Consider the following 9,472-nt stretch of genomic DNA (forward strand, 5'->3'; position numbering starts at 1 on the left):
TCTCTCCCCGTGTCTCTATCCCCGTGTCTCTCTCCCCGTGTCTCTCTCCCCGTGTCTCTCTCCCCGTGTCTCTCTCTCCCCATGTCTCTCTCCCCGTGTCTCTACTCCCGTGTCTCTCTCCCTGTGTCTCTCCCCCCGTGTCTCTCTCCCCGTGTCTCTCTCCCCGTGTCTCTCCCCCCGTGTCTCTCTCTCAACGTGTCTCTCTCTCCCCGTGTCTCTCTCTCCCCGTGTCTCTCTCCCACCGTGTCTCCCTCCCCGTGTCTCTCCCACTGTGTCTCTCTCCTCGTGTCTCTCACTCCCCGTGTCTCTCTCCCCGTGTCTCTACTCCCGTGTCTCTCTCCCCGTGTCTCTCTCTCTCCCCGTGTCTCAATCTCCCCGTGTCTCTCTCTCCCCGTGTCTCTCTCTCCCCGTGTCTCTCTCCCCGTGTCTCTCTCTCTCCCCGTGTCTCAATCTCCCCGTGTCTCTCTCCCCGTGTCTCTCTATCCCCGTGTCTCTCTCACCGTGTCTCTCCCCTTGTCTCTCTCTCCCCGTGTCTCTCTCTCCCCGTGTCTCTCTCTCCCCGTGTCTCTCTCTCACCGTGTCTCTCCCCGTGTCTCTCTCTCCCCGTGTCTCTCCCCCCCCGTGTCTCTCCCCCGTGTCTCTTTCTCCCCGTGTCTCTCTCTCCCCGTGTCTCTCTCCCCGTGTCTCTCACCCGTGTCTCTCTCTCCCCGTGTCTCTCTCTCCCCGTGTCTCTCTCTCCCCGTGCCTCTCCCCCGTGTCTCTCTCTCCCCGTGTCTCTCTCTCCCCGTGTCTCTCTCTCCCCGTGTCTCTCCCCCGTGTCTCTCTCCCCGTGTCTCTCTCTCCCCGTGTCTCTCTCCCCGTGTCTCTCTCCCCTTGTCTCTCTCTCCCCGTGTCTCTCTCTCCCCGTGTCTCTCTCTCCCCGTGTCTCTCTCCCCGTGTCTCTCTCTCCCCGTGTCTCTCTCCCCGTGTCTCTACTCCCGTGTCTCTCTCCCCGTGTCTCTCTCACCCCCGTGTCTCTCTCTCCCCGTGTCTCTCTCCCTGTGTCTCTCCCACCGTGTCTCTCTCCCCGTGTCTCTCCCCGTGTCTCTCTCTCCCCATGTCTCTCTCCCCCCGTGTCTCTCCCCGTGTCTCTCTCCCCGTGTCTCTCTCCCCGTGTCTCTCTCCCCGTGTCTCTCCCCCCGTGTCTCTCCCCTGTGTCTCTCTCTCCCCGCGTCTCTCTCTCCCCGTGTCTCTCTCCCCGTGTCTCTCCCCGTGTCTCTCCCCCCGTGTCTCTCTCTCCCCGTGTCTCTCTCTCCCCGTGTCTCTCTCCCCGTGTCTCTCCCCCCGTGTCTCTCTCCCCGTGTCTCTCTCCCCGTGTCTCTCTCCCCGTGTCTCTCTCTCTCCCCGTGTCTCTCTCTCCCCGTGTCTCTCTCTCCCCGTGTCTCTCTCCCCCTGTCTCTACTCCCGTGTCTCTCTCCCCGTGTCTCTCTCTCCCGGTGTCTCTCTCCCCGTGTCTCTCCCCGTGTCTCTCTCCCCGTGTCTCTCCCAGTGTCTCTCTCTCTCCCCGTGTCTCTCTCTCCCCGTGTCTCTCTCTCCCCGTGTCTCTCTCCCTCTCTCTCCCCGTGTCTCTCTCCCCGTGTCTCTCTCCCCGTGTCTCTCTCCCCCCGTGTCTCTCCCTCTGTGTCTCTGTGTGTCTCTCTATTTCTCTGTGTGTTTCTCTGTGTGTCTCTGTGTGTCTCTCTCTCTGTGTTTCTCTGTCTCTGTGTGTCTCTGTGTGTGTCTGTGTGTCTCTGTGTGTCTCTGTCTCTGTGTGTCTCTGTGAGTCTCTGTGTGTCTCTGTGTGTGTCTCTGTGTGTCTGTGTGTGTCTCTGTCTCTGTGTGTATCTGTGTGTCTCTGTATATCTCTGTGTTTGTTTCTGTGTGTCTATCTGCGGTGTCTCTGTGTGTCTCTGTGTGTCTCTGTCTCTGTGTGTCTCTGTGTGTGTGTCTGTGTGTCTCTGTGTGTCTCTCTCACTGTGTGTCTCTGTGCGTCTCTGTGTGTCTCTCTCTGTGTGTCTCTGTGTGTCTCTGTCTCTGTGTGTCTCTCTGTGTGTGTCTCTGTGTGTCTCTGTGTGTCTCTGTCACTGTGTGTCTCTGTGTCTATCTGCGGTGTCTCTGTGTGTCTCTGTGTGTCTCTGTCTCTATGTCTCTCTCTGTGTGTTTCTGTGTGTGTCTGTCTCTGTGTGTCTCTGTGTTTGTGTGTCTCTGTGTGTCTCTCTGTCTGTGTGTCTGTGTGTCTCTGTGTGTCTCTGTGTGTCTCTCTCTGTGTGTCTCTGTGTGGCTATCTGCGGTGTCTCTGTGTGTCTCTCTCTGTGTGTCTCTGTGTGTCTCTCTCTGTGTGTCTGTGTGTGTCTCTGTGTGTCTCTGTGTGTGTCTCTGTGTGTCTCTGTGTGTCTGTGTGTCTCTGTGTGTCTGTGTCTCTGTGTCTCTCTCTGTGTGTCTCTGTGTGTCTCTGTCTCTGTGTGTCTCTGTGTCTCTGTGTGTCTCTGTGTGTCTCTCTCTGTGTGTCTCTGTGTGTCTGTGTGTCTCTGTGTGTCTCTGTCTCTGTGTGTCTCTGTGTGTGTCTCTGTCTCTGTGTGTGTCTGTGTGTCTCTGTCTCTGTGTCTCTGTGTGTGTCTCTGTGTGAGTCTCTGTGTGTATCTGTGTGAGTCTCTGTGTGTCTCTGTGTCTCTCTGTGTGTCACTGTGTGTCTCTGTGTGTGTCTCTGTGTGTCTGTGTGTGTGTCTCTGTGTGTCTCTGTGTGTGTGTGTGTCTCTGTGTTTCTCTGTCTCTGTGTGTGTCTCACTGTGTGTCTCTGTGTGTCTCTGTCTCTGCGTCTCTGTGTGTCTCTGTGTCTCTCTGTGTGTCTCTGTGTGTCTCTGTGTGTCTCTCTGTGTGTCTCTGTGTGTCTCTGTGTGTGTGTGTCTCTGTGTGTGTCTGTGTGTCTCTGTGTGTCTCTGTGTGAGTCTCTGTGTGTCTCTGTGTGTGTGTCTCTGTGTGTCTCTGTGTGTCTCTGTGTCTCACTGTGTGTCTCTGTGTGTCTCTGTGTGAGTCTCTGTGTGTCTCTCTGTGTGTCTCTGTGTGTCTCTGTGTGTGTCTCTGTGTGAGTCTCTGTGTGTGTCTCTGTGTGTCTCTGTGTGTCTCTGTGTGTGTCTCTGTGTGAGTCTCTGTGTGTGTCTCTGTGTGTGTCTCTGTGTCTCTGTGTGTCTCTGTGTGTCTCTGTGTGTCTCTGTGTGTTTCTGTATGTCTCTGTGTCTCTCTCTCTCTCTGTGTGTCTCTGTGTGTCTCTGTGTGAGTCTCTGTGTGTCTCTGTGTGTGTGTGTCTCTGTGTGTCTCTGTGTGTGTCTCTGTGTCTCACTGTGTGTCTCTGTGTGTCTCTGTGTGAGTCTCTGTGTGTCTCTCTGTGTGTCTCTGTGTGTCTCTGTGTGTGTCTCTGTGTGAGTCTCTGTGTGTGTCTCTGTGTGTCTCTGTGTGTCTCTGTGTGTGTCTCTGTGTGAGTCTCTGTGTGTGTCTCTGTGTGTGTCTCTGTGTCTCTGTGTGTCTCTGTGTGTCTGTGTCTCTGTGTGTCTCTGTGTGTCTCTGTGAGTCTCTGTGTGTCTCTGTGTGTCTCTCTGTGTCTCTGTGTGTCTCTGTGTGTGTCTCTGTGTCTGTGTCTCTGTGTGTCTCTCTGTGTCTCTGTGTGTGTCTCTGTGTCTCTGTGTCTCTGTGTGTCTCTGTGTGTCTCTGTGTGTCTCTCTCTCTGTGTGTGTCTCTCTCTGTGTGTCTCTGTGTGTCTCTGTGTGTGTCTCTGTGTGTCTCTGTGTGAGTCTGTGTGAGTCTCTGTGTGTCTCTGTGTGTCTCTATGTGTCTCTGTGTGTCTCTCTGTGTGTCTCTGTGTGTCTCTCTGTGTATGTGTGTCTCTGTGTGTGTCTCTGTGTGTGTCTCTCTGTGTGTGTCTCTCTGTGTGTGTCTCTGTGTGTGTCTCTGTGTGTCTCTGTGTGAGTCTCTGTGTGTCTCACTGTGTGTCTCTGTGTGTCTCTGTGTGTGTCTCTGTGTGTCTCTCTGTGAGTCTCTGTGTGTCTCTGTGTGTGTCTCTGTGTGTGTCTCTGTGTGTGTGTGTGTCTCTGTGTCTCTCTGTGTGTCTCTGTGTCTCTGTGTGTGTCTCTGTGTGTCTCTGTGTGTCTCTGTGTCTCTGTGTGAGTCTCTGTGTGTCTCTGTGTGAGTCTCTGTGTGTCTCTGTGTGTCTCTGTGTGTGTCTCTGTGTGTGTGTCTCTGTGTGTGTCTCTGTGTGTGTGTCTCTCTGTGTGTCTCTGTGTGTGTCTCTGTGTGTCTCTCTGTGTGTCTCTGTGTGTGTCTCTGTGTGTGTCTCTGTGTGTCTCTGTGTGTCTCACTGTGTCTCTCTGTGTGTCTCTGTGTGTCTCTGTGTGTCTCTGTGTCTCACTGTGTGTCTCTGTGTGTCTCTGTGTGTCTCTGTATCTGTCTGTGTGTCTCTGTGTCTCTGTGTGTCTCTCTGTCTCTCTGTGTGTCTCTGTGTGTCTGTGTGAGTCTCTGTGTGTCTCTGTGTGTGTGTCTCTGTGTGTGTCTGTGTGAGTCTCTGTGTGTGTCTCTGTGTGTCTCTGTGTCTCTGTCTCTGTGTCTCTGTGTGTGTCTCTCTGTGTGAGTCTCTGTGTGTCTCTCTGTGTGTCTCTGTGTGTGTGTCTCTGTGTGTGTCTGTCTCTCTCTGTGTGTCTCTCTGTGTCTCTGTGTGTCTCTCTGTGTGTGTCTCTCTGTGTCTCTGTGTCTCTGTGTGTGTCTCTCTGTGTCTCTGTGTGTCTCTGTGTGTGTGTCTCTGTGTGTGTCTGTCTCTCTCTGTGTGTCTCTCTGTGTCTCTGTGTGTCTCTCTGTGTGTGTCTCTCTGTGTCTCTGTGTCTCTGTGTGTGTCTCTGTGTGTCTCTGTGTGTCTCTCTGTGTCTCTGTAGGTCACAGCTGGTAGTAAAGCTTCCCAGGCTGGTGTCTGTGTAGGAGACCACGTGGTGTCTATCTGCGGTGTCTCCACTGAGGGGTTGTCTCACTGTGTGTGTCTCTGTGTCTCTGTGTGTCTCTCTGTGTGTCTCTCTTTCTGTGTGTCTCTCTTTCTGTGTGTCTCTGTGTGTCTCTGTGTGTGTCTGTGTGTCTCTGTGTGTCTCTGTGTGTCTCTGTGTGTGTCTCTGTGTGTCTCTGTGTGTCTCTGTGTGTGTCTCTGTGTGAGTCTCTGTGTGTGTCTCTGTGTGTGTCTGTCTCTCTCTGTGTGTCTCTCTGTGTCTCTGTGTGTCTCTCTGTGTGTGTCTCTCTGTGTCTCTGTGTCTCTGTGTGTGTCTCTGTGTGTCTCTGTGTGTCTCTCTGTGTCTCTGTAGGTCACAGCTGGTAGTAAAGCTTCCCAGGCTGGTGTCTGTGTAGGAGACCACGTGGTGTCTATCTGCGTTGTCTCCACTGAGGGGTTGTCTCACTGTGTGTCTCTGTGTGTCTCTCTGTCTGTCTCTGTGTGTCTCTGTGTGTCTCTCTGTATGTGTCTCTCTCTGTGTGTGTCTCTGTGTGTCTCTGTGTGTGTCTCTGTGTGTCTCTGTGTGAGTCTCTGTGTGTGTCTCTGTGTGTGTCTGTCTCTCTGTGTGTCTCTGTGTCTCTGTAGGTCACAGCTGGTAGTAAAGCTTCCCAGGCCGGTGTCTGTGTAGGAGACCACGTGGTGTCTATCTGCGGTGTCTCCACTGAGGGGTTGTCTCACTGTGTGTGTCTCTGTGTGTGTCTCTGTGTGTGTGAGTCTCTGTGTGTGTCTCTGTGTGTGTGTATCTCTGTGTGTGTCTCTGTGAGTGTCTCTGTGTGTCTCTGTGTGTGTCTCTGTGTGTCTCTGTGTGTGTCTCTGTGTGTCTCTCTCTCTGTGTGTCTCTGTGTGTGTCTCTGTGAGTCTCCGTGTGTGTCTCTGTGTGTGTCTCTGTGAGTCTCCGTGTGTGTCTCTGTGTGAGTCTCTGTGTGTCTCTATGTGTGTCTCTGTGTGTGTCTCTGTGTGTCTCTCTTTCTGTGTGTCTCTCTTTCTGTGTGTCTCTGTGTGTCTCTGTGTGTGTCTGTGTGTCTCTGTGTGTGTCTCTGTGTGTGTCTCTGTGTGTGTCTCTGTGTGTGTCTCTGTGTCTCTGTAGGTCACAGCTGGTAGTAAAGCTTCCCAGGCTGGTGTCTGTGTAGGAGACCACGTGGTGTCTATCTGCGGTGTCTCCACTGAGGGGTTGTCTCACTGTGTGTCTCTGTGTGTGTCTCTGTGTGTCTCTGTGCGAGTGTGTCTCTGTGTGTGTCTCTGTGTGTGTCTCTGTGAGTGTCTCTGTGTGTCTGTCTCTGTGTCTCTCTGTGTGTGTCTCTCTGTGTCTCTCTGTGTGAGTCTCTGTGTGTCTCTGTGTGTCTCACTGTGTGTCTCTGTGTGTCTCTGTGTGTCTCTGTGTGAGTCTCTGTGTGTCTCTGTGTGTCTCACTGTGTCTCTGTGTGTGTCTCTGTGTGTCTCTGTGTGTGTCTCTGTGTGTCTCTGTGTGTGTCTCTGTGTGTGTGTCTGTGTGTCTCTCTGTGTGTCTCTGTGTGTCTCTCTGTGTCTCTCTGTGTGTGTCTGTCTCTCTGTCTGTCTCTGTGTCTCTGTAGGTCACAGCTGGTAGTAAAGCTTCCCAGGCTGGTGTCTGTGTAGGAGACCACGTGGTGTCTATCTGCGGTGTCTCCACTGAGGGGTTGTCTCACTGTGTGTCTCTGTGTGTCTCTCTGTGTGTCTCTGTGTGTGTCTCTCTGTCTGTCTCTGTGTGTCTCTGTGTGTCTCTCTGTATGTGTCTCTCTCTGTGTGTGTCTCTGTGTGTCTCTGTGTGTGTCTCTGTGTGTCTCTGTGTGAGTCTCTGTGTGTGTCTCTGTGTGTGTCTGTCTCTCTGTGTGTCTCTGTGTCTCTGTAGGTCACAGCTGGTAGTAAAGCTTCCCAGGCTGGTGTCTGTGTAGGAGACCACGTGGTGTCTATCTGCGGTGTCCACACTGAGGGGTTGTCTCACTGTGTGTCTCTGTGTGTCTCTCTGTGTGTCTCTGTGTGTCTCTGTGTGTGTCTCTGTGTGTCTCTGTGTGAGTCTCTCTGTGTGTCTCTGTGTGTGTCTCTGTGTGTCTCTGTGTGAGTCTCTCTGTGTGTCTCTGTGTGTGTCTCTGTGTGTCTCTGTGTGTGTCTCTGTGTGTGTCTCTGTGTGTCTCTCTGTCTCTGTGTCTCTGTAGGTCACAGCTGGTAGTAAAGCTTCCCAGGCTGGTGTCTGTGTAGGAGACCACGTGGTGTCTATCTGCGGTGTCTCCACTGAGGGGTTGTCTCACTGTGTGTGTCTCTGTGTGTCTCTGTGTCTCTCTGTGTGTCTCTCTGTGTGTCTCTGTGTGTCTCTCTGTCTGTGTGTGTCTCTGTGTGTGTCTCTGTGTGTGTCTGTGTGTGTGTGTGTGTCTCTCTGTGTGTGTCTCTGTGTGTCTCTGTGTCTCTGTAGGTCACAGCTGGTAGTAAAGCTTCCCAGGCTGGTGTCTGTGTAGGAGACCACGTGGTGTCTATCTGCGGTGTCTCCACTGAGGGGTTGTCTCACTGTGTGTCTCTGTGTGTCTCTCTCTGTGTGTCTCTGTGTGAGTCTCTGTGTGTGTCTCTGTGTGTCTCTGTGTGAATCTGTGTGAGTCTGTGTGAGTCTCTGTGTGTCTCTGTGTGAGTCTCTGTGTGTGTCTCTGTGTATCTCTGTGTCTCTGTCTCTCTGTGTCTCTGTAGGTCACAGCTGGTAGTAAAGCTTCCCAGGCTGGTGTCTGTGTAGGAGACCACGTGGTGTCTATCTGCGGTGTCTCCACTGAGGGGTTGTCTCACTGTGTGTCTCTGTGTGTCTCTCTCTGTGTGTCTCTGTGTGAGTCTCTGTGTGTGTCTCTGTGTGTCTCTGTGTGAATCTGTGTGAGTCTGTGTGAGTCTCTGTGTGTCTCTGTGTGAGTCTCTGTGTGTGTCTCTGTGTATCTCTGTGTCTCTGTCTCTCTGTGTCTCTGTAGGTCACAGCTGGTAGTAAAGCTTCCCAGGCTGGTGTCTGTGTAGGAGACCACGTGGTGTCTATCTGCGGTGTCTCCACTGAGGGGTTGTCTCACGCGGCTGCCCAGGACGCCGTCCGCAGTTGCTCCGGCAACCTGGAGCTCAGCTTCGTCAGGTGACACAGAGACACGGAGACACAGAGACACACAGAGAGAGACACAGAGACACAGAGACACGGGGACACGGGGACATAGACACTGAGACAGAGACACAGAGACACGGGGGCATAGAGTCAGAGACACAGAGACACAGAGACACAGAGACACAGAGAGACAGAGAGACAGAGACACAGAGACAGAGACACAGAGAGAGAGAGACAGAGAGACAGAGACACAGAGACACTGAGACACTGAGACACAGAGACACGGGGACAGAGACACAGAGACACAGAGACACAGAGAGACAGAGACACAGAGACAGAGACACAGAGACACGGGGACAGAGACACAGAGACACAGAGACACAGAGAGACACAGAGACACAGAGACACAGAGAGACAGAGACACAGAGACAGAGACACAGAGAGAGACAGAGAGAGACAGAGACACAGAGAGAGAGAGACACAGAGAGAGACAGAGAGAGAGACACAGAGAGACAGAGACACAGAGACAGAGACACAGAGAGAGACAGAGAGAGACAGAGAGAGAGACACAGAGAGACAGAGACACAGAGACAGAGACACAGAGAGAGACAGAGAGACAGAGACACAGAGACACAGAGAGACACAGAGACACAGAGACACAGAGACAGAGACACAGAGACAGAGACACAGAGAGACAGAGACACAGAGACACACATAGACACTGAGACACAGAGGCACAGAGACACGGGGACAGAGACAGAGACACACATAGACACTGAGACACAGAGACACAGAGACACAGAGACACGGGGACATAGACACTGAGACAAAGAGAAACTGAGAGAGACAGAGACACACATAGACACTGAGACATAGAGACACGGAGACACTTAGACAGAGACACAGAGACACAGAGACACAGAGACAGAGACACAGAGACACAGAGACAGAGACACAGAGACACAGAGACAGAGACACAGAGACAGAGACACAGAGACACAGATACAGAGACACAGACACAGAGACACAGAGACACAGAGACACGGAGACAGAGAGACACAGACAGAGAGACACAGAGACAGAGAGACACTGAGAGAGATAGAGACACAGAGAGAAACAGAGAGAGACAGAGAGAGACAGAGACACAGAGACACAGAGAGACAAAGACACTGAAACACAGAGACACAGAGACACAGAGAGAGACACAGAGAGAGACATAGAGACAGAGACACAGAGACACGGGGACAGAGACACAGAGACACGGGGACAGAAACACAGAGACACTGAGACACAGAGACAGAGACACTGAGACAGAGACACTGAGACAGAGACACAGAGACACAGAGACACAGAGACAGAGA

At 52.7% G+C, this 9,472-nt stretch overlaps 1 protein-coding gene across 1 annotated transcript in view; it reads left to right on the plus strand.

The window, feature by feature from the left end:
- Positions 1 to 7,957: 7,957 nt before the first annotated feature.
- LOC142922750 (LIM domain-binding protein 3-like) overlaps positions 7,958 to 9,472 on the plus strand; it is a 27,167-nt gene continuing 25,652 nt past the window's right edge. Inside the window, exon 1 of the mRNA XM_076063598.1 lies at positions 7,958 to 8,144. The gene's annotated coding sequence lies outside the window, so the exon portion shown is untranslated. The remainder of the gene's footprint in view (positions 8,145 to 9,472) is intronic.

This window comes from Petromyzon marinus, unplaced genomic scaffold (genome assembly GCF_048934315.1).
Source record: "Petromyzon marinus isolate PM22_M1 ecotype Great Lakes invasive population unplaced genomic scaffold, UKy_Petmar_22M1.pri1.0 PM_Scaffold_161, whole genome shotgun sequence".
NCBI classification, from domain to species: Eukaryota; Metazoa; Chordata; class Hyperoartia; order Petromyzontiformes; family Petromyzontidae; genus Petromyzon; species Petromyzon marinus.